This window comes from Erinaceus europaeus, chromosome 1, assembly GCF_950295315.1.
Source record: "Erinaceus europaeus chromosome 1, mEriEur2.1, whole genome shotgun sequence".
Classification (NCBI taxonomy): domain Eukaryota; kingdom Metazoa; phylum Chordata; class Mammalia; order Eulipotyphla; family Erinaceidae; genus Erinaceus; species Erinaceus europaeus.
This window is the reverse complement of record NC_080162.1, coordinates 210,534,176-210,555,823: the sequence shown is the minus strand read 5'-3', so window position 1 is coordinate 210,555,823 and position 21,648 is coordinate 210,534,176. Positions and strand designations below refer to the sequence as shown.

The following is a 21,648-nucleotide window of genomic DNA, read 5'->3' as shown; positions in this document are numbered from 1 at the left end:
TGCGGTTCAGTTAGAGAGTACCACTGTGACCTGAGTGACAGTAGACTCTTGTGGGTGAGTATCCCTCACTGGTTTTTGCAAATCCCACCCCTGTATGAACCAACACACCATGAGGATCCCCAGAAAGCCATTCCAGTACAGACTTCCTAGCCTCCTCTGGTTTCACTTTTAGTTCTCATGTCACTGTCAGCATTGATCCTGGCATCATGCTCAGGTCACCTCCTAACCTGGTCTCTCTTACAGCAGTGAAACCCAAAGAAGACCGAGGACGCAGTGAGCTCAGCAAGAGTAAGCTTAAGGATGCAAGTAGAGCAGGCAATGAACGAGGTTACGGATTTTTTTCTTCCATTCCCTTTCCCTTTCCCATTCCCATTCCCATTCCCATCCCCATTCCCATTCCCACCTCTCTCTCTCTCTCACTCTCTCTCTCTCTCTCCCCTCCCCCCACCTCTCTCTTTCCTCAATACAGCCCCAAGTAGCATTTCAGAGGGTTTCAAACTCCACACAGTACTGTGAGAAAAAAACGGAAGCGTATGTTCTCAGTGATGTATTCAGTGTCCTGTGATTATAAGGAATTTAACTCTAGGGTCTGGGTAGTGGTGCACCTGGTTGAGCGCACATGTTACAATGTCTAAGGACCTGGATTCGAGCCTCAGTCCCCACCTACAGGGTTACGCTTTGCAAGTGGTAAAGCAGTGTTGCAGGTGTCTCTCTGTCTCTCTCCCTCTCTGTTTTCCCCTTCCCTTTTGATATCTGGCTATCTCTATCCAATAAATAAATAAATAAAGATAATAATTTTTTAAAAGATATTTAACTCTTATTTTATTTTATTAAAAATTTTTTTAATTTTATTTATTTATTCCCTTTTGTTGCCCTTATTGTTTTATTGTTGTTGTCGTTGTTGGATAGGACAGAGAGAAATGGAGAGAGGAGGGGAAGACAGAGAGGAGGAGAGAAAGACAGACACCTGCAGACCTGCTTCACCGCCTGTGAAGTGACTCCCCTGCAGGTGGGGAGCTGGGGTTCGAACTGGGATCCTTATGCCGATCCTTGTGCTTTGCGCCACCTGCACTTAACCCGCTGCGCTACAGCCCGACTCCCTTAACTCTAATTTTAACAAGACAGCATAGATAATAGAGTAATCCCCACCCTCCCCAGGGTTTCATGGGGCTTCAACCCTTGTGAAATCTTCACTACTTTCTCTTTCTGATAGACAGAGAAGGAAAGATACCACAGCACTTTCACTACTTCCTCTTTCTGATTGAGACAGAGAAGGAAAGATACCACAGCACTTTCACTACTTCCTCTTTCTGATAGAGACAGAGAAGGAAAGATACCACAGCACTTTCATCACTTCCTCTTTCTGATTGAGACAGAGAAGGAAAGATACCACAGCACTTTCACTACTTCCTCTTTCTGATAGAGACAGGGAAGGAAAGATACCACAGCACTTTCACTACTTCCTCTTTCTGATAGAGACAGGGAAGAAAAGATAACACAGCACTTTCATCACTTCCTCTTTCTGATTGAGACAGAGAAGGAAAGATACCACAGCACTTTCACTACTTCCTCTTTCTGATAGAGACAGAGAAGGAAAGATACCACAGCACTTTCACTACTTCCTCTTTCTGATAGAGACAGGGAAGGAAAGATACCACAGCACTTTCACTGCTTCCTCTTTCTGATAGAGACAGGGAAGGAAAGATACCACAGCACTTTCACTGCTTCCTCTTTCTGATAGAGACAGGGAAGGAAAGCTACCACAGCACTTTCACTACTTCCTCTTTCTGATAGAGACAGGGAAGGAAAGATACCACAGCACTTTCACTACTTCCTCTTTCTGATAGAGACAGGGAAGGAAAGATACCACAGCACTTTCACTACTTCCTCTTTCTGATAGAGACAGGGAAGGAAAGATACCACGGCACTTTCACTACTTCCTCTTTCTGATAGAGATGGAAGGAAAGATACCACAGCACTTTCACTACTTCCTCTTTCTGATAGAGACAGCGAAGGAAAGATACCACGGCACTTTCACTACTTCCTCTTTCTGATAGAGACAGAGAAGGAAAGATACCACAGCACTTTCACTACTTCCTCTTTCTGATAGAGACAGGGAAGGAAAGATACCACAGCACTTTCGCTACTTCCTCTTTCTGATAGACACAGAGAAGGAAAGATACCACAGCACTTTCACCACTTCCTCTTTCTGATAGAGACAGGGAAGGAAAGATACCACAGCACTTTCACTACTTCCTCTTTCTGATAGAGACAGCGAAGGAAAGATACCACGGCACTTTCACTACTTCCTCTTTCTGATAGAGACAGAGAAGGAAAGATACCACAGCACTTTCACTACTTCCTCTTTCTGATAGAGACAGAGAAGGAAAGATACCACAGCACTTTCGCTACTTCCTCTTTCTGATAGAGACAGGGAAGGAAAGATACCACAGCACTTTCACCACTTCCTCTTTCTGATAGACACAGAGAAGGAAAGATACCACAGCACTTTCGCTACTTCCTCTTTCTGATAGAGACAGGGAAGGGAAGATACCACAGCACTTTCACCACTTCCTCTTTCTGATAGAGACAGAGAAGGAAAGATACCACAGCACTTTCGCTACTTCCTCTTTCTGATAGAGACAGGGAAGGGAAGATACCACAGCACTTTCACTACTTCCTCTTTCTGATAGAGATGGAAGGAAAGATACCACAGCACTTTCACTACTTCCTCTTTCTGATAGAGACAGGGAAGGAAAGATACCACAGCACTTTCGCCACTTCCTCTTTCTGATAGACACAGAGAAGGAAAGATACCACAGCACTTTCATCACTTCCTCTTTCTGATTGAGACAGAGAAGGAAAGATACCACAGCACTTTCACTACTTCCTCTTTCTGATAGAGACAGGGAAGGAAAGATACCACAGCACTTTCACTACTTCCTCTTTCTGATAGAGACAGGGAAGAAAAGATAACACAGCACTTTCATCACTTCCTCTTTCTGATTGAGACAGAGAAGGAAAGATACCACAGCACTTTCACTACTTCCTCTTTCTGATAGAGACAGAGAAGGAAAGATACCACAGCACTTTCACTACTTCCTCTTTCTGATAGAGACAGGGAAGGAAAGATACCACAGCACTTTCACTGCTTCCTCTTTCTGATAGAGACAGGGAAGGAAAGATACCACAGCACTTTCACTACTTCCTCTTTCTGATAGAGATGGAAGGAAAGATACCACAGCACTTTCACTACTTCCTCTTTCTGATAGAGACAGGGAAGGAAAGATACCACGGCACTTTCACTACTTCCTCTTTCTGATAGAGACAGGGAAGGAAAGATACCACAGCACTTTCACTACTTCCTCTTTCTGATAGAGACAGGGAAGGAAAGATACCACAGCACTTTCGCTACTTCCTCTTTCTGATAGACACAGAGAAGGAAAGATACCACAGCACTTTCACCACTTCCTCTTTCTGATAGAGACAGGGAAGGAAAGATACCACAGCACTTTCACCACTTCCTCTTTCTGATAGACACAGAGAAGGAAAGATACCACAGCACTTTCGCTACTTCCTCTTTCTGATAGAGACAGGGAAGGGAAGATACCACAGCACTTTCACCACTTCCTCTTTCTGATAGAGACAGAGAAGGAAAGATACCACAGCACTTTCGCTACTTCCTCTTTCTGATAGAGACAGGGAAGGGAAGATACCACAGCACTTTCACTACTTCCTCTTTCTGATAGAGACAGGGAAGGGAAGGTACCACAGCACTTTCACTACTTCCTCTTTCTGATAGAGACAGGGAAGGAAAGGTACCACAGCACTTTCACTACTTCCTCTTTCTGATAGAGACAGGGAAGGAAAGATACCACAGCACTTTCACTACTTCCTCTTTCTGATAGAGACAGGGAAGGAAAGATACCACAGCACTTTCGCCACTTCCTCTTTCTGATAGACACAGAGAAGGAAAGATACCACAGCACTTTCGCTACTTCCTCTTTCTGATAGAGACAGGGAAGGGAAGATACCACAGCACTTTCGCTACTTCCTCTTTCTGATAGAGACAGGGAAGGGAAGGTACCACAGCACTTTCACTACTTCCTCTTTCTGATAGAGACAGGGAAGGAAAGATACCACAGCACTTTCACCACTTCCTCTTTCTGATAGACACAGAGAAGGAAAGATACCACAGCACTTTCGCTACTTCCTCTTTCTGATAGAGACAGGGAAGGGAAGATACCACAGCACTTTCACTACTTCCTCTTTCTGATAGAGACAGGGAAGGAAAGGTACCACAGCACTTTCACTACTTCCTCTTTCTGATAGAGACGGAAGGAAAGATACCACAGCACTTTCACTGCTTCCTCTTTCTGATAGAGACAGGGAAGGAAAGATACCACAGCACTTTCACTACTTCCTCTTTCTGATAGAGACAGGGAAGGAAAGATACCACAGCACTTTCACTACTTCCTCTTTCTGATAGAGACGGAAGGAAAGATACCACAGCACTTTCACTGCTTCCTCTTTCTGATAGAGACAGGGAAGGAAAGATACCACAGCACTTTCACTGCTTCCTCTTTCTGATAGAGATGGAAGGAAAGATACCACAGCACTTTCACTGCTTCCTCTTTCTGATAGAGACAGGGAAGGAAAGATACCACAGCACTTTCACTACTTCCTCTTTCTGATAGAGACAGGGAAGGAAAGGTACCACAGCACTTTCACTACTTCCTCTTTCTGATAGAGACAGGGAAGGAAAGATACCACAGCACTTTCACTACTTCCTCTTTCTGATAGAGACAGGGAAGGAAAGGTACCACAGCACTTTCACTACTTCCTCTTTTGATAGAGACACAGCACTGCTCACTTGCTTGTGAAACTTCACCTTTGCAAGATGCTCTCCTTTGCTAGTCCGTAGCTTGAGCCTGGATCCTTGCACATAGCTCAGTGTGCACTCTACCAGACTAGCCATTCCCAGCCCTGAGAACAGTCACAACTCTTGGAAGTGAATCTTTAAAAATGAAATATTGCAGGACAGTCAAGATAGCTCACCTGGTGTGGTGCCTGCCTTGTCATGTACCCAGCACAGCTCTAAGCCCCGCCCCACCTTACTGAGGAAAGCCTCAGTGCTATCTGACCTTACTGAGGAAAGCCTTAGTGCTCTCTGACCTTACTGAGGAAAGCCTCAGTGCTATCTGACCTTACTGAGGAAAGCCTCAGTGCTATCTGATCTTCCCCTCTGACCTTTTTTCTCTTTATATCCCAGCAATCAGGCAGGGCCTATAGCACTCCATGAACCATGAAGTGGACAAAGCACTGGACTCTCAAGCATGAGGTCCTGAGTTCAATCCCCAGCAGCACATGCACCAGAGATGTCTGGTTCTTTCTCTCTTCCTACTTTCTCATTAATAAGTAAATAAAATCTTAAAGCTCCAATGATGACAGAAAGTAAGAATATTGCATCAAGCAAGCACACTGGTAGGATGCACTTTACTAAATAGCAGTCCCCCTTCTCTCCTATTCCTCCCTTTCTGCCCCGTCTTCTTTGCATCAAGCAAGCACACTGGTAGGATGCACTTTACTAAATAGCAGTCCCCCTCTCTTCTACTCCTCCCTTTCTGACCTGTCTTCTTTGCAAAGTGTCTAAGCATTCAACTTGGACTTAAATTCATTGAGAATCTACCTGGGGCAGTACTTATTACTTTGATTTAAAATGACATTTTTTTTCTTAGTTGGTTAGGACTGCACAAAATTTTCAGATAAGTAAATACAAAGTTATAAAGTCTTTTTTTTTAACAAATGTATTTCTTAGAAACTATTAGCATTCACAGCTTTTCCTCATTATACAAAATAAGCAGCAAACTGAGACACTGTTGGATTATTAGCACGTACATAAATTCATGAGGCTGCTACCTCAGCACACCACTGTTGGATTATTAGCACATACATAAGTTCATGAGGCTGCTACCACGGCACACCACTGTTGGATTATTAGCAAGCACATAAATTCATGAGGCTGCCACCTCAGCACACCACTACAGAGCTGCTCCTTACACCATGGTGGTAAATAGCATGGGTAGAATTCTTGTGCAGGAAGCCACGGGCCATCCCTGCTAGCTAGATGCTACTTGACCAGTCGCTGAATTTTCTGTCCTCCTCACCAAACTCACTGTTCTCTGGCTTGTTTTCTTGGGTGGGTGTGGAGTGAAGGGGAGATTAAAGGTTATGCTCACTGGAAACAACTCCGGTTTTCATCCCTACCTGAGTAAGGTTGATTTCACAGCCAGAAGCATTTTGGATGTTAAATCAGTAGGTCCACTTCTTCTTCTACGTCCACTGTACGTTCTACTCAGAATGCTCACCACCTAAGCTATTATCAATTTGAAGTACTTGTCCTTCCTTTCTTTACTAGTAACAGCTTTTATGATAAAATTAGCATTTCTAAACCACATCAGACTATAAAATTATATGCTAACTGCCAGGCTAGCTTCGCGGGTGGGAGAGAGATGACCAGGAACTCATGGCCGAGTGAGAACGCAATCCAATGTTTATTGATCAGAGAAAAATGCCTTTTATATCTTCCAAAGGGGAAGTGACAAGTGGTAAAAGGAAATGACTAGGAAAGGGGGTGGAGCAAAGAAGAGCCATGAAGGTAGAAAGCTTCCATAGCAGCTGTTACAAAGGTTCTAACCAGTGGGGATTAAATCAATGCCATGCAGGCAGGGCGGGTCTCAGGCAAAACAGTGATTATGTAAATAGACCACAGCATCAAGCAATGCCAGGGAACCTGTTGTGATGACCAACATGGATAGAAACAGAAGCAGAATTAGCCAAAGGAGAAATGATGACCAACAGCTAACAGGAAAGTTACAAGAAAAAAAAAAATTTTTTTTTCCATTAAGTGTTTAATGGCAGAAGGTACACATGGTCAGCATTAGTTAAGAGACATCTACAGTGCTTCTAAACTATGCTTGTGAAAAATCACTTATTTTCTTATTTGACCAAAAACTAAAATACACCAAAGTACATTACACAGTGTCAAAAGTCCTGAAAATAAGGAAGTACATAGTTTATGCTATGAATGGACATAAAAGGAATAGACGGAGTCTGAGAAATTACGAGTACTGGCCTGTTCTTCTCCCTCCCATCTGGGGCTCAGGCTGCTACTAGCCTTCCTTTTACTGTTGTCGGAGTCAGAGTCTAATCGGGGACTCTCGGAAAACTGAAATGACAGATTGCAGGAACAGAACTGTCTTGAAGCTGAACGGTGTTATGACAAGCTGAAATTTGCACCAAGCATACAGCTATCTTGAGACAAAGGAAATCCTTGTCATTGATGTCCTTTGAACCCTGAGATGATGAGTACCCATTTAAAAATTGCAGAGTAGACAGAAGTTCCTTTCCCCTCTCCATTCTGCTTGTCTAGTTTTTTTATTTTTCCAGACATCATTGTTTTTCTTCAGATTTTTGGGAGCCCTGTAACTTTCCTGAACCTTGCTTTATTAATATTTTTAATTTTTTAAAATTTATTTTCCCTTTTGTTGCCCTTGTTTAATCTTATGGTTATTGATGTCCTTGTTGGATAGGACAGAGAGAAATGGAGAGAGGAGGGGAAGACAGAGAGGGGGAGGAAAAGAGAGACACCTGCAGACCTGCTTCACTGCCTGTGAAGTGACGCCTCTGCAGGTGGGGAGCCGGGGCTCGAACAGGGATCCTTACACCTGTCCTTGCCCTTTGCGCCACGTGGCTTCATCGTTATTATTTTCAAGAAGAAGTCCTAGAGCTTGAGACCCATTTGTGCATCCTGTAAGTGGGGGAGGTCGCGTGTAGGTGTCAGCTTCTTGTTGTTACTGCTTTGGAATGTTTCTTCCTTACAGTGGCATCTCCTTCGGTCTTTGTGAGTCTGTGGCAGATGTGAGAATTGCCCTGGAAGTGCATATGCACGCATATGTAGGTGACCTCTCGCGGTGCTCACATGCTCCTGCTCCCCACCGCACATTCTGGTTGGATCCAGAATCTCTGTCCCAGGACAATTCTCCGGGTCACCTGCTTGGCGAGCCGTGGCGGTATTTGAAGATTGATTAATTCACCAGACACTTATTAAAGTTCTACTGTGTGCCAGAAACCACAGGGTAAAACTGGTATAGTGAGAAGTCAGTGACCCATCCACTCAAATGTACCAATGTAGCTGAGAAACAGACAGCAGGCAGATGCAGAGTCAGGCCAGGGACATGCAGGAGCTCTGGAGAGCAGGGGAAAGGTGAGTCTTACTCCGCTCCAGAGCACCAGGAAAGCCCCCTTGCAGGAATAACACAGTTTTCTCTCCCAGACAGAAAGCATGCTGTATACAAAGACTAGAGGGTCAAGGCTTGTATGTTGGTTTGAACACTTTAAATTTGACTTTAGACGGCTGTCAGCTGGCTTGTGAGTGACCTGGGAGGGAACAGAGGGGAAAAGATGATGTCTAAGCCCAGCCCATTGCATCGCAAGCCAGGCGCCATTCTGATTCTGTCTCCTTTCTTTCACAGACATGCACACTCCAGGTGTGTATTTTAACAGAGCAATGGTCTGTAACAGAAGTTCACCTCTCATAGCATGGGGAGTGGTTTGGGGAAAAGCCTACCTGGGAAACTTTGAGAGTAAGCCAGAGAGACAGTAGTAGTACTGTTTGTTTTAACTAAAACACTGCAATGTTATTGAAAGGAAAAGGAAGAGTTGAAATGATATTATTTAGAAATCATGGGATTGAGTGGCTTACTGAATTCATTTCTTCAGCCAATAATTCTGTACTCTGTATCAGACATGTGATCAGACACAGAGGTGGGGAGCTGGGAAGACACTGCTCTCAGACCTGGTGGTGGCAGCCTCCAGGTTTCTGGAGCAACTGTCTCCTTAGATGCACTGCTCACCAGCAATGGGACAGGCAGATGCATCAGACCCAAGACCCCTGGGCAAAAGAAATACTTTGATAAGCTATGAATGTCCCTTCTTGGGTTCCAAGTGCCTCTGAGAACCAGTGTCTAGATCTAGGGAGAGACTTACTAAGGGAGGGTGTGCCGTGGAAACAGGATTAGGAGCAGGGGGTACAGCCAGCTGGAGAGCCGCTGATGAAGTCCGTCATGATGACAGAGCCAGGAAGTCCAGGAGGTTGTCCCAGAAGAATGTGCAGGAAAAGAGAGGAGAGGAGGATGGAGGATTGGACCTGACCAAATGATAGAGAAAGAGGAGGAAGCTGAGGAGATAGTGAGGAGTGCTGGCAGAATGCACCTCCTGTTGTAAGCTAGAGCCAGTGCTGCCCTGCTTACCTATCCGATGTGCTTCCTTTCTTTTTGCTCTTGCATTGCTGGAGTCCTGGTCCTGGTCCCAGTCCCCTTCCCAGTTGGCTGGCTTTCCAACCGGGGGAAGCACTGCCTCTTGGGCTAATTTCTTTTGCTCAGGTTCAGGTATCCTCTGCCCCACGGTTTGGGCACCAGATGCTGGAGCTCACTCAGGGTGATTCTCAGCCAGGAAGGTAAGCTTCCCGAGGCTGTATCCCTAGCTCAAGAGACTACACGATAAAGAAAAAGACTCAGAGAGGATTCTGATGCGAACACACTCATTTATTGGAAGGTGTGCTTGGGTTTAAATAGAGATTCAAACAAAGAACATTTTTCAAATACGACATGGCAACCAGGTCAGCTGAGGGAGATACTGGATAGGCTCCTTGAGACATGGTGGGAATTGTGTGGAGTTGTACCCTCCTATCCTACGGTTTTAATGTCTGCCTTTTTAAATAAATAATAAAAAAAAAATAAAGATGTTAACCCAAGCTTGCAGATTGAACTCTGCATAGTCACTACCATTTCAGCTAAAGACAGTCGCAAGTTGCCTTATCAAAGGGCTCAGCAGCCAGGAACAGCAGACTTTTCAGGCACAGAGCACCAACAACCTAGTGGCCAAATAAATAATAACAACAGTAAAATCTAATGATAAACATTCACTCTTAAAGCTATTCTTACAAACTTGTTAGATTTCAAAATTGAATAAACTGTAAATACTCAAATATGTGAGGGTGGGTAAGAGGGTAGAAAGGAGGAGATTAACCTACAAAAGAAAGAGAGTACGTTTGCATGGGGGACCATGGAGCATGACCCTAGACATCCCAATAGAGAGTTGTTACTCAGGAGTCTACAGTCAGCTGAGCTGTCTTTTCTTGAAATAACTACAGAAAGCCTGTCTGCAACACTGGGAGATGCACAGAATATTCTACTCATTTGCTCCAGATGTAGAAGATTTAATATAAAAGCTAAAACCAGGGGCCGGGTGTTGGCGCACCTGGTTAAGTGCTTGTGTTATAGTGCACAAGGACCTGGGTTCAATCCCCCAGTCCCCACCTGCAGGGGAGAAGCGTCATGAGTGGTGCAGCAGTGTTGCAGGTGTCTCTCTATCACCCCCTTCCCTCTCAATTTCTGGCTGTCTCTATCTAATAAGTAAAAAAGAAAATTGAAAAAAAAATCTAAAATCAAACTATGAGAAAAAAAATCCTCATAATTAACATTGTTTCATGCTGTCATTCCTTTGTGATCATGCCAAAAGGAAAGTATTTGCAAAGATCTGTGAGCTGCCAGATAATGCCACATGTTCACAAGACCACGACTGAAGGTGATTTATTCAAAGTGGCAGACATTCGGCAGAGCATAACATGTTTGGAAAATATATTTGAAGACTTTTGTAGAAAAGATGTTAATTTCCAGCAGTAGAGAAACTGCTGTCATTAAGTGGTGCAGTTGTGCTGAGACTCATGGAGAAGGTTCACATGCTTTTTCTGCTAGATATTTCAGTCAGCAGAGTGCCTACTCACTTCAGTTGCTGTCTTACGAAGTGCTCAGAACAGTCATCAGATGTAGGTAATATTATTACCTGAAGTACAGATAATAATTTACATATTTTACAAATAGAATAAAAAGGCTTAGGGCTAGGTGGTAGTGCATCTGGTTGAGGGCACACATTACAGTGTGCAAGAACCTGGGTTTGAGCTCCCAGTCCCCACCTGCAGGGGAAAGCTTTTCAAGTGGTGAAGCAGAGCTGCAGGGATCTCTGTCTCTCTTCCTACCTACCTCCCCCTTCCCTCTTTATTTCTGACAGTCTCTATCCAATAATAAATAACGATAATTTTCAAAAGGCTTGGAAAGGTCATAACAGTGTTGCATAGGATAGGAACCAGGCTGCAACCCTGATTGAGGCCAGCTTCTTTACTAGCCATCATTCTGTACCGAGCAGGTCTCTCTATTTTCTGAATTACCAACAGCAACACACTCACAGACAGAGAGGGGGAGGGAGACGGAGAGGAAAAGAGAAGTTCCTGAATATGAGCCCAATTAAAGAGAAATTTTACTTAATTGGTTTTAAGAGTGAGTTTGGATGATAGCATCCCAACTCACAGCTGGAAATTTGTCAGCCTGTAAGAAATTCTGTTTTCATCTGCATCCACTGTTTACCAGAAGGTCTTTAGAGGGATGGCTTATAACTCCAGTTTCTTTTTATTATTATTATTATTATAGTTGTCTTTCCCTAAGTTTCCTATTGTGTCAGATACCCATCTATGTTATGAAGTAAAGGAGACTTTGGTGAAATGTTTTTTTATTATAGTTGTCTTTCCCTAAGTTTCCTATTCTGTCAGTTCCTAAGTTGCCTATTGTGTCATGGTGCCAAGTGAAAGGATCCTGGTTCGAGCTCCCGCTCCCCACCTACAGGGAGGTTGATTCACATAGGGTGAAGCAGGTCTGCAGGTGTCTATCTTTCTCTCCCCCTCTGTGTCTTCCCCTCTTCTCTCCATTTCTCTCTGTCCTATCCAACAACAACAACATCAATAACAGTAATAACAATAATAACAGTGATAAACAACAGGGGCAACAAAAGGGAGAAAATAGCGTCCAGGAGCAATGGATTCGTGGTGCAGGCACAGAGCCCCAGTGATAACCCTGGAGGCAAAAAGAAAAAGGCAGTATAGAGGGTCGGGCGGTAGTGCATCAGGTTAAGTACACATGGAGTGAAGCATAAGGATGGGGTGAGGATCCTGGTTCGAGCCCCTGGCTCCCCACCTGTAGGGGGTGGGGGGTCACTTCATGGGCAATGAAGCAGGTCTACAGGTGTCTTGTCTTTCTCTCTCCCTCTCTGTCTTCTCCTCTCTCGATTTCTCTGTCTTATCCAATAACAACAACAATAATAGTAACAACTATAAACAACAAGGGCAACAAAAATGGCCTCTAGAAGCAATGGATTCATAATGCAAGCACCGAGCCCCAGAAATAACCCTGGAGGAAAAAAAAAACAGTGTAAAGAATAATATTTTTCTAAGAATATCATGATGCCCAATTTCAGGTTATACTATAAAGTAATAGTACTTAAATAGTGTGATACTGGAACAAGATGGACATACAGACCAGTGGAATAGGATGGAGAGGCCAGAACTTGGACCACATACATATAAGCACCTTATGTAAAGCAAAGGGGACAGAACTGTCCAATGGGTAAAAGAAGGTCTCTCTAACAAATGGTGCTGGGAAAACTGGACAGCTGCATGTGGAAATATGAAACTAGACCACCAATTATCACCATACACCAAAATTAGCTCAAAATATATCAAAGATCTGGTTATCAGACCTGAAACATTTCATGACAATAGCACTAAAGATATAGTTGGAGACTCTAGCCCATGGGCAAGGGAAACAAAGACAAGACTGAACTAATAGGACTCTATCAAATTAAAAAGCTTCTGTCCATCAAAAGAAAACTCCATAAGGATAAACAAGAGACCCAGCAAAGGGATGAACATATACTTCAGATTGGTAGCTGTTGTTTTCAACGGGTTATGTTGTTTTCGCCGGGCTGGCTTCACAGGCAGGTAACAGACGACCAGGGACTCATGGTTGAGCTGTAGGCAGTATCTCTTTATTCATGCAGGATGCAGCACAATCTAAGATGAGCCAAGCTAAACTCAATTACTCTAAAACTCACAATGCTGTCTTTATATATACTTGCCAAGTAGGGTGGAAACAGGATGTGACATAGAGAGGGTGGAGAGAAAAGTGACTGGCAAAAATCTGAGTGTGACAAGGAGGGGGCAGAGCAGGCGAGAATCCTATCACTGAACCACCAATGCCCTGGAGGGAGTGCTTTATGTAAATGTAAAAGTGATTTATGTAAATAGACCAAAGCTTTGAATGGGATTAAATCTATCCCTATATAGGCATATGGTTAAGCAGAAGCCAGGGGGAGCTGGCATACTATCCAACAGGTAGCTGATATCAAACATCTACACAGAGCTCATACAGCTCAACAAAAAGAGCAACCCAATTAAAAAAGAAAATGGGCAGAAGGTATGAATAGACAGTTCTTGAAAGTAGACAACATAATGGTTCAGCAAAGAGGCTCTCATGCCTGAGGCTCTGAAGTCCCAGATTCAATCCCCCAAAACAACATAGCTGGTTAGAGCTTTGGTAACAAGGGAAAAAAGCAACATTTCCCCAATAAAGTAATCTTTAAAAAAAAAATCAATAGCATATTGGTTATGCAAAGAGACTCTCATACGTGAGGCTCTGAAGTCCCAGGTTCAGTCCCCTGCATCACCATCAGCTAAGGCTCTGGTTAAAAAAAAAAAAGGAAAAGATGTCTTGACAGTTCTTTAAAAAAGAGAGGCATGTGGCCCAAAGACATGTGCGGAAATGCTCTAATTCACTCATCACCAGAGAAATACAGATTAAAACCACATTGAGATACCACCTCATACCTGTGAGAATGGAGAGGACGTGGACAGAGGAACTCTGTTGCTCTGCTGGTGGGATTGCAAACTGGTGGAGCCACCATGGAGGACAGCGTGGAGAATCCTTAATCAAATACAAACAGACATGTCTTATTACCCAGCAATTCTACTGCTAGGTGTATATCCAAAAGAGAGAGTAAAACTAATTTGAAGGAACATATGTTCACAGCTGCATTATTCACAATAGCCAAAATATGGAAGTAACCAAAATGCCCTTCAACAGATGACTAGATAAAAAAGCATGGGACATATACTCGATGGACTACTACTTAGCAATAAAAAATATGATACTGTGTCCTTTGGGATAAAATGGATGAACTGGAGAATGTTATGCTTAGTGAAACACCAAGTTGCAGATGCTACCATGATTTCATCCTGACTTCCCTGGAAGACGACCTCACCAATGTGTCCTGGAACCCCACCTGCTCAGAGTCCTGCCCCATTAAGGAAAGACAGAAACAGGCTGGGGGGGGGGGGGGGCGGGGATCGACCTGCCAACACCAATGTCCAGTAGAGAAGCAATTACAAAAGCCAGAACTCCAGATTCTGCACCCCCCCCCAAAAGTTTTGGGTCCATACTCCCTATGGGGGAGAAATGTCAGGGGAAGATGACCAGAGGGCTCTGAACCCCAACTCCATCAGGACCCAGAGAGGGAAGAAAAAAAGAGGACATTCAGGAGTAGTAACAGGTGTAGTTGTGGTTTACAAAGGAAGAGAAGGCAGGACCAAAATAAAAAGGGGGGCAAATATATATCAGTCTAAACAGATAGTTATAGAGATAATAGTCAACACCTATCTGCAACCTTGGGAGAACTGCTGTAGCTTCTGATGGAGGGAGTGGGATGCAGAACTCTGGTGGTAGGAATGGTGTGGAGTTACACCCCTGTTATCTCATAATATTGGAAATTAATATTAAGTCACTAATAAAATTTTTAAAAATAATATTTTCCAAGTAGAATTGGTGCCCTATCAAGTAGATATGGCACCTGATTTCCTGTGCAAAGAATGTCTCATTAAAAATAGCAATAATAGGGAGTCGGGTAGCGCAGCGGGCTAAGCCCAGGTGGTGCAAAGCTCAAGTACCAGCATAAAGATCCCGGTTCGAGCTCCCAGCTCCCCAACAGCAGAGGAGTCGCCTCACAGGCAGTGAAGCAGGTCTGCAGGTGTCTGTCTTTCTCTCCCCCTCTCTGTCTTCCTCTCCTCTCTCCATTTCTTTCTGTCCTATCCAACAACGACAACAACAATAATAAATACAACAAGAAAAAACAACAAGGACAACAAAAGAGAATAAATAAATAAATATTTATAAAAAAAATAGCAGTAATAGTAGCCATTGATCTGAGGGTTGGTCATGGCTGTTGGTGGTGTTGGGGTCCAAACCTGGGGCTTTTACATGTGAGTCCCATATGCCACCACTAGCATCTCCTGCCTGAGGTCAGTTATGTGTGAGACAAACTGATGCTTACTTCCATAAGTCAGCTGCCTGAATCTTTACTTTTGCCTTAGCATTATTAGCCCCTCCCCCCCTTTGTGTGTGTGATCATTAGTGGGCTACAAGATTATAAGATTACAGTGTTTAGTTCCACACCACGCCCACCATCAAAATTCTGTGCCCCCACCACCTACCTATCCCCCACTTTTCATTTAAGAACATACACCTTTATACTTACCTGGCAGGGGGGATACCGTGATCACAAAGGTGGTTTTCCCAGGGCGAGGCTGATCCATTGCACTCTGGGTGTGCTGACCCCTGCCATTACCCCAAATGTGGGAAACTAGTGGAGGACTGTGTTTGCACTCTCCCCTGAAAAAAAATAATAAAATTAAAAAAAAAGAAAATACACCTTTATCATTATTTAGATAGAGATGTTGAGAGAGAGCACTGAAACTTTACCTCCTAAAATCTGCCTTTTCTTGCCTGTAAAGCATAGATTAACACATAGTTCCTACTAAGACTATTGTGATAATTATATAGAGTAAGCTATATAAAATACGTAAGCTCTTTACCTGACAAATGCTCAGGTTTCAGTGAACCATAGCTATCACTGTTTTTCTTAGTAGTGCCATTTCAGATCCCAAGGAAATGACATTCCTTCCTTTCCACCTCACTTCCACAACCCCACCCTCATAACTACAACCACTTCTAGGTGACATGTTAAGTAAGGTGCGCCAACTATTAGGATTTTTCTTAGCTTTTATGTGAGCTCCATGCTACCTGGTTTATTGAATGCTAAACAGCACTGGAGACTTTGAATCAGCAGATATATACAGATCTGGAACCTGTTTGGGCCAAACCCAGAACTTTGCTTATAGTCAACACAGGGCACAACACTGATTGACAGACACATCCTCAGGGCAGATTGTCTTAGAGCTTTGATCAGAGAAGTTGCAGTCTCTGTGGAGATGTGTTTAGGGAATTCCTGCAATATCTCAGATGGCACAGGTTTTTTTTTTTTTTCTTTTTCTTCCCCCGCTTTATCTCTGATCTGTTCCAGGGGGTTTTGTAGTTTCTCAGATGTCACACAGGGAAGAGTAAGAAATTAGTTGCATAAACACTGCATACCAAGTGCAGATGGTGTTGTAAATATTTCTCTTGGTTTGTCTTGTCAAAGCAGCATCCTGTGTAACGTCGGTCTTTATTATGGAATTACTAAACTAGTGTCGTGCCCTTCTTCCAGGTTACTTTAAAGGAAGTCGTATAGGAAGATGGATTTATAATTTCATTTCCTAGATATTCCACCACATGTGAGTTCTGAAAAAAAAGAAAAGAAAAACAATTTCATTCCATTCAGAAAAGTTAATTTTACTCTCTTGGTTAAATGTCTTTGTGTATTCAATTAGTTGACAACTGATTTTTTTTTTTTTTGACTACCAGGAAGTAGTCTAGAATTTTAGACATACCTCTGAAATTCTAGAAGAAGTTAAATATATAAATTGTGTTTTCCAAGTTATAAATTAGGTATCTCAGTTCAGAAAACTAATTTTTATAGAGAAAATTTACCTTTTAGAATTAGGCTTGTAATTTAATCCTTACTCATGTCAAATTATTTCATTGCCTCTGCCTTTAACAATTGCATTTATACGGCAAATTCAGCTATCTCTTATTCGTGTTAAAGAGCTGATGCACTCTTTGATTTTCTGTTTAATGGCTAAGTGCATGTGGAGTCGTCCTCATGCCACAAACCATTTTACCAAGGCATGCCAAGTGCCACCTGATAATTCAGTTATAGCAGTTGCTCTCATGGATCCCAAATTGCACAAGTAAATAGTGTCCCCCTTTAAAAGAGTTCAAGAAATGATAAGTCCTTATTCAGAGTCCAGATTTAATTATCTCTGGCTTGCTAAAGAATAGCTGAACAAGTAGATGGCATCTACTTCTCATACATAGCAGATCTTGTGTAACTACTGATCCATCTAGATTCTTTGTTTTTGTTTTAGCTGTACATCTCCGTGCAGTTTGAGTAGTTTGGCTTTGGTACAATGAGGACTGTGATGTGCTCAGTTCATAGTCAGTCCCATGTATAAAATGCTCACAGACATTGAGCCCTAATATCCTTTGAGCCTTAGTCTTGCTGGCTGATAGTCTGAACTCATTCTTCTTGAATTAGGGAACATTTGAGATCATGAAGTTCTGGTGAGAAGGCCGTTCAGTCTGGATGGACAGTTACTTAGCAGATATTTGCCATTTCATAGAGTTTTTGACACTTCTCCTTTCAAAAAATATGGCTATTTCCGCTTCCCTTTATTAAAATATATTTTTAAAGGTTTTACTTATTTAGGAGAAAGATAGGGAGAGAGAACCAGACATCACTCTGGCACATGTGCTGCCGGGGATCAAACTCGGGACCTCATGCTTGAGAGTCCAAAGCTTTACCACTGTGCCACCTCCCGGACCACTCCTCTTCCCTTTAATCTGAACTCTGAGGCTGGAAATAGTCTGTGACAAAAGTCTGTTTAGTTTCTCTTCAGAACCCTGGCCTTAGGAAACCAGCAACTTCCATTTCTCTCTTGGACACTGAGTCTTAGAATCCAGCTGCATGTGGTGAAGAAGTCTGTAAGTCTGTGGAAAGAGGCAAGCAGAGAGGTGCTAGCTGCTGGCACCCACATGTCACCCTCTGTGTGAGCTGTAGGAAGCAGAGCTGCCTTGGTAGACCCTGCTCAGCAGAAGTGGAGATGAGCCCTATCCAAAAGGGATATTTGTGAACAAAGTAAATGACTACTGTGTTAAGTTACCTCATTTTGTTGCGAGAGGAAGATGTAGACACACAAGCAGTTCTGAGCTGACTCCCAGTGTGGTGGCAACAGTCTGCCCTAGTTCCCACAGGGCTGTGAGAAGGGACATCTCATCTTCAGCATCAGACACACTTCCTCAACCATGTGACAGAGTGCTCACAGCACTGAGTGAGGAAGAGCTAGCCAGAGGGCACCATGCTGTGCTCAGAAGTAGAGGAAGGAAGCAACTTGGTCCCATGAGGAATCGTGAGCACCTGGGTATTTAGAGCGGAAAGGAAGGCTGAGGAGAGGGGCAGGTAACACTAGAATGAGGGCGGCCTTAATACCAGTGAGGACCCGTTGTACACAGACAGGTTGGTGCTTTTGTTGGAAGTGGCACTGGGCCACTCATCAGATGTGTTTTTGAGTCTTCTTTTGATTGGGGGAAAGCCCATTTCAGAGTATTGATACTGGAAAGACCTGTTAGATGTCCATCTCAGAACTTGTGGTAAGGACAATGAGAGCCTGAATCAACACTACAGTAGTAGGGTAAGGAGAAAATAGAATCAGAAAACATTTAAGAGTGTTAAAGTATTATAAGATATCAAGAGAGGGGAGGGGATAAGGAGTTCTGGTGGTAGGAATTGTGTGGAGTTGCGCCCCTCTTATCCTATGGTTTTTGTTAGTGTTTCCTTTTTATAAATAAAAATTATTTTAAAAAAAAAAGAAGATAAAAAGGAGAATATGTAATAACTGACTATGGGGATAAAGAAGCACAGAGCAAAGGTAAACTCAGATTTCTCAGTTATGTGACTGGCTACATCCCACTGCTGCTAGAAGGGGACAGACAGACTCAAGTATCTTGAGTGCACAAACCAGACATGAGAGGATGCTTAAACCGTGAGACCTGGCAGTCCTTGTCACAGGGGCAGAGCTGAAACCAGCAGGGTGGGCTTACCCAGGGAAGAGTGGGCAGTGACAAAGAGGAGAGGACTAGGCCTGAAAGGCTGGCACTTATAATTAACACAAGGAAAATGAGTCCATAAGAGATGGAAGAAATGCCCCGGAAACCTCCCAGAGAGCTCAGGATTGGTCTCGGAGAGCAAATGAGCAGTTTCCAGGAAGACGTTATCTTGCACGGCAAATGTAAACAGACAGTTCAGTAAGATGAGGAGTTGCTGGTAACTCTGGCCAGGCTGAGTAAGGCCGTCTCTCAGCAGATAACTGGGGAGAAAGGAAGTAGACACAGCTAGTGCAGTCTGGGGGACAGTGAGCATGAGAAGGTGGGGGCACATGAAAGTGCCTTTTTTGGCGTGGGGAAATTATGCACTGGGAATGAGGTTAAAGAGCAATGAATAAGAAGTGTGATTCTTGCAGAATATATCACACCCTAGTAACCATCCCCTGGTTTGTATTTTTATGCAGAGAAATAAAGGACCCCACCCCTACCAATCCCTTTTTCCTCTACTCACTGGCCTTATAGGTGGGGGAGTCTGAGTGACCTTCACACAGAAGAAAACAGAGTCTCCAGGAAGAATAGTTTTGTATAAACCAAGAAAACAAGGAGGATGACCTGTTTTTTTATAATGACATGAGTGTCCCCAAAAGAAAAGGAAAGATATTTCTACAACTGAATCAGGATAAGAAAAATCCCAGAAGGAAGAAAAGAGGAGTAAATGAGCATACTAGAGGTGGAAAGAGGGACTCTGGAGGTGGTGATATGATTTGCCGTTTATTATTGCCAGAGGTCACACACAGCGACATCTGCTTGGAAGACGACACCTGAAGACTCCTTGGTACGAGAGCACTGGTGGTGTCACTGAAGCATGGTCCTCAGTAGCTGTTAAGAGGTGCTGAGTCCTGAGCAGCAGGGAGGCTGAGGTACAGCTGTGGTGAGGCCTCCTTCGGGACACAGGGCTCACAAGGGCTGTGGCTGGGTCTCCCCAGAAAGCTCACACAGCAGCTGCATTGTAGTTCTCAGGCCTTCTCCCCGCCACTGCAGTGTCCACATGCAGCAGTAACGGCCATCAAGTAATAGCAGCTGATCTTGATACGGGCTCTGTGCTTGATAAACTGAAGGCTCAGAATGTTTAATAGTTACCCCAGTTTCCAGACAGGTTGACTTTATGTTACTAGTAAGTGGCCGAGATAAGAACAGAAATCAGGTCTTCTGAGTCCAACCTTTCCACAGCTCTGCCAGAAAGCAGCTGAGTTGAATCCCACATTGTTCTCATCTAATCCAGCTCCCCTTTTAGAAGGAAAGCAGTGAATTCAGGGCATGGTAAAGCTAGTTTGGAGTTTTTGTTATTGTTGTTTGATAGTTTTTTTTTCTCCTGAGGTAGAGATTAGCACACACACGTTTGCTGCGGTGTGCTTGCTGTCAGGATCAACATCTGGGGAAGCAAAGGGAAGGAAGAAGAACTGGGCAGAAGACGTCTGCTGCGATGATGCATTCTCCACAGGGCTTTACTTGGCCCTGCAGGCACTGAAAGAGGCATGACTTTAGAGCTGCCCTGAGTGGAGGGAAATGAAGCCAGCCTCAGTGCTTCTGGGACAGCTGTTTATGCTCAGCACCCAGGATGGGCAGAACAACTCACTAGCTAAAACAATGTCCCAGAAGCCTGAGAGCCAAGGACTTCTCCCAGCACCAACACGTCCAACTGTGTCATTGCTGAGGGGCACCTAGGAGACGGCCCTTGGTGTCCACCATGTGGGCAAAGGGGCTTTGGAGTTATCTAGGTAGGAAGTTAAATCTTGGTCTTTGTATTTCTTAGCCATCGAGTAAGCTAAGTGTTCTACAGATTGTGGGTAGATTTCTTTAGACATTAGTATCTGCTACAGTAAATCAGAGAAAATAATGTTAAAACTAAGCCTTGACTTCCTTATTTGTGAAATGGAAAAAAACTATTAGAAATCCAGAGCCAGGAGCAGTTCAGATGGATGCATTGCAGCTCCTGTTTTGACAATATCTTTGGTGCCTTGAAAAATTCACTGAACGATTCTGAGTCATTTAAATAAAATATATCTTGAGCGACTTTTATGGCACATCCTACATATCTAACACTGGCCTGAGCATTTTTCTAAGAGTGTAAGAATATCTAATTTTGCCAGGTACTCTGATAACTTCTTAACCTCACTCGATCCTAACTGATCTTCATTTGGTGACATTTGAGCCAGGGAAAGTTTACTCTCCCTCTCTGGACTTAAGCCCCCATATAAAAGAAAGATTTGAGCTCTAGGAAAATCCCTGCCTAACCTACCCTGCTCTAGTTCTCAGATTCTTGATGTTTTCTCTGCAGCACACATATTGTAAGTCAAAACTTGACTGTGTTGCCCAACAAACAAATGATCTTATTCACATGTGTACAAGGAACACAATGTGTTGAACAGAAAGTGTTCAGTAGCTCTGACCAACCCTGATATTTACATTTCTGTAAAAAAATGGAAGAAAAGCATTGTTTGGTGAGTCAGCAAAAGCACTCCCTAGTCTTCTAGTCATCACAGAATCAAGTCCTTACCTGCAATTTTTTTCTTTTTTTTGGTGAATTATCCAAATTCATTGTTTAACATAGTCACTTTTGTGATAGGTGCTGTGAAGAGCAAGTTTATGCAGGCTGAACTATGAGTCT

At 43.4% G+C, this 21,648-nt stretch overlaps 1 protein-coding gene and 1 pseudogene across 1 annotated transcript in view; both read left to right on the top strand.

Moving 5' to 3' along the window:
- NSMCE2 (NSE2 (MMS21) homolog, SMC5-SMC6 complex SUMO ligase) overlaps nt 1-21,648 on the top strand; it is a 295,700-nt gene that overhangs the window by 169,510 nt on the left and 104,542 nt on the right. The gene's annotated exons all lie outside the window — the stretch shown is intronic.
- Nucleotides 15,470-15,614, top strand: LOC132542532 (U1 spliceosomal RNA; annotated as a pseudogene).